Raw genomic sequence first — 3780 nt, forward strand, 5'->3', positions numbered from 1 at the left:
TTAACTGGTTAAAATGAATAAAAGAGAATTTGAACCGTTTTAAAAATACGAATAAAATGGGTAAAAATAGAGAAAAGTGGTCAAAATTTGGGGTATGACACTACCCCTCAAGCTAAAGCTTTCTAAGCTTTAAGCTTGTTACAAATTAACCCAGAAAATAAACCAAACCAGCTAATAGCATAACCAATGTAAAGCAGCAACCAAAGTGAGTTATCATCGTATAGTGAGCAGCAAGAACCATCACCAAGCCAAAGAGAGAAACCATCCAACAAATGAAGAAACCAGCCAAGCTGGAAAACCAATTCAAATTAAACCAAACAGAAAGAGAAGCATCAAAACAGAAGAGCTAATGGAGAGAGAAGCAATCGATTAGAAGAATCAATATCGGGAAGTGCAATCAATTCGAAGAATCAATAGGGATAAGCAGTCACAAATCCATGTACAGTAGATTGGGGGCAACTACCCCCACTACTGCTCCTATTATGTTTTGTACTTGCAGTAAGTATAATATCTAAAACTAGGGTTTAGTCTGTTAAAGTGATGACTTGAGAATGCTCTCTAGAGGGGTATTTATAGTCCTTCTTGGGCTTGTTTTCTCATGACTTAAGCCCCAAGCAACATGGGACTTAAGTCATTTTACAGCGCTCTAGAAACTTCTAGAAGCCTGTTAAGGCGGCACCCCGATCAACTGAACCAATCCAAACCGAACTAAACAGATTAGTTTGGTTCGTTTTTTTGAAAAACAGTGAAAACCGAACCAATCCAAACCGATGAAGGTTTCCTTGATTCAGACATTTTTTTGACTGAAAACCAATCCAAACCAAACCGTTACACCCCTATGTGTAATGCGCTACATATATAGTGTTTTTTAATTTATAAAATAAAAACAAAAAACTAAGTGGTGATGAGATCTTCCAAAAGTGTTGTGATTGGCTTGATACATGTGTTGTGTTTGTCCTTCTTCTCCCGAACATGACTAATTTTTTTTTTATGCAAGAAACAAAAATATAATAAATAAAAATCAAGAGATACAGAGAATGGGGGGGACATTTGACCTGACCCAGGTACAACCTGTCGCGTCATTTTTCGGACGGTCAAATGCCATTTTAATCTGGCGTTCGACCCACTTTTGATTTCACGACTGAACATTTAATTCTTTTCAAAAAGAAAGTGGAAAAAGGTTCAAATACCACATTTTTAGGGATTACGGGTTCGGGGGTTGGTTATATTTAGGGAAGGTGTTAAGCACCCTAAATATTCGTAGTACTCTACGAGAACCTCTTGATTTTATTTAACTTTTGTGCTATAAACTTGCTTGCTTTAAAAAATGGAATTTGCAATGATAAAAGAAAAATAAAGACCTAATTTATCTACATTTTTATTGATTTGGAAGGACGCATGTCCTTTGCCTACGTACCCGTGAGGGATCAAAACCTCGTAGTTCGGGGTAGAAATTGACGTTTGATTTGTTTTTGTGTTTTTTAATAGTTTTTGGGAAAGGTTTTAAAATGAAAAGCCAAATGGCAAATTGGAATTTGTTTGTATTTTTTTTATATTGAAAGAAAGATGACTCAAAGTAGAATTAAATTGATTAAAGTTTGATTTAAGAAAATAAAAATAAAATGACGATCGCTTGATTTGAGATCAAGGTTTGTTATGAAAATATTTTTGTGATTTTTTGATTATTTGAATGTTTCTGTTATTTTTGGATAATAAATGAAAATTAAACTAACGGAGCGATAAAAGATAAATGCGCGTGGACTTCTGTGGTGACATTGGATCACCACAAAGTCCCTAATAATAATATATAAAGCGATAAATAAAAACACACACACGCACACTTTTTCCTTATTTATGTGTTACATTTGACCTAAGATACATTCTATATCAAATGCAATAAAAATAAATGACGAAGAAACAAATAAATATGCATGAATAACTAATAAAGATGCAGAATAATAAATTAATAAAAATGCATGAGAAATAAAAGATAAAATGCTAAAGAGGACTAAAAATGCATGAAAGACTAAAAAAAAGGTGGGGGGTGCAAGGATCTAACAGATCGAATCTGGGCCATTGATCAAATCAATGGCCCTAATCTAATCTCAATGATCATCATCATAGGCTGCTAGATTGAAATCTAGGGGATCAAAGCTCGCAGGTGCGTGGTAAAAGAATGGGCAAGCGAGCACTAGATTTTGGAGACCTATACAAATTGTTTTTGCAAGCTTCTTCATTCATTTCCCCACACATTTCTTCTTCACAGACTCCCTTCTTTCTCTCGTTAAAGCTTCTTCTTTCTATATCTTTTTTTTTCATTTTTTTATAAAAACAAAACAAACAAAAAATATAAAAATCCTAGATCTAACTACCTTTTGAAGTGGATTTGTATTTTTGACGGATGTTTGAACGGTTTGGGTTTGATCGTTGGTAACGGTTTGGTCCAGTTACGGTTCGATTTGGATTTGGGCAGTTTTTGTTTGAGGTTTGATGTTTGGATGTTGTTGTGCGTGTGTGGGTTGGATCTGGATTGTAACTATGTTTTGTGTCGTGAGTGTGGTAGTGGCCTTGGATTTGTGTTGCTGGCCGATTGTTGTTGGTTATGTGTTGGACTTTGGTTTGATGGAATATGTGTAATGTTTAGTTGTGGATTTGAGATTGGTTTTGTTGGGTGGTGATGTTGGTTCAAAAATTGACTAGGGTTGTTTGTGAAGGTTGTTATTTTTGAAGAGCTTGATGAATATTTCTTTGAGTATTCACGTGAGAGAAAGAATAGAATTCTTGTGTGTGTAAGCTCTTCCTTTTGCCTTGTTATATGCTTGTATTTATAGAACCTTATGTCTTGAAGCTTCACAGACAAAAACAGCTGTGTTATCCTTGCTAAAAACAGCCCATGTGCTTATGTCTTTGTTGTTTGATGCACAAGTGTTGCAAAAAAATGTGTTATTCCAAGTGAAGAATGTTCTGAAGAACATTCTCTTCTTTCTAGCCATTTGAGACAGCTCACGTGAGGTTGTAGTACAGCTGTGTTTTCCTTTGCTTAAAAAAACAGCCCATGTGCTTATGTTTTTGTTACTTGGTGTGCAAGAATGAGAAAAATGTGGCTTTTGTTCATGCAGAACGTTCTCCAGAACGTTCTGGAATTTCCAATTTGCAAAGAGAAAAGGTTAACACGTGAATGCAAGTTGTAGAAGTTTGGAGGCCACTTGTTTACAGCTGTTTGGTACTTCTTTTGAAAGCTACAAGTGCTGTCCTTTGTTGCTTGGAGAGCAAGAATGTCCAAGTTGTAAAATTTTCACATGAAGAATGTTCTTAAGAACGTTCTTGTTGTTCCTTTCCTTTTTGAGACAAACACACGTGATGAAAACAGCTGTGATCTTGTGGCAACATGCGAGGACATGATGATGTCATTCTTATCCCTTTGAAGTTCCATCAGAATGTTCTCAAGAACATTCTTTTAGTTCCATGCACTTTTGAAGCAAAACGTGTGGTGTTGTGCAGCTGTAATCTAGTAGCATACTTGATGGGACATAATGAGGTCACTTTGTTTCACTTTGTAGTACGACCAGAATGTTCTGGAGAATGTTCTGGTAGACCATTCTTAAAAAAAACATTATTGAAAAGACTGGGACCGGGCGGGGTTAAAGGACACGTGTCGGTGTAGGAATGCATGATTTTTTTTTGGTCAAAATTTGGGGTATGACACAACCTATATGGGAATAACACAATACAATACAAACCAGGTAGCCTACCCTAATTAATCCTAACAGAATGAGCACT

The sequence above is a fragment of the Medicago sativa genome, chromosome 7 (genome assembly GCF_051527215.1).
Source record: "Medicago sativa cultivar Bolivia chromosome 7, Bolivia_mono, whole genome shotgun sequence".
NCBI classification, from domain to species: Eukaryota; Viridiplantae; Streptophyta; class Magnoliopsida; order Fabales; family Fabaceae; genus Medicago; species Medicago sativa.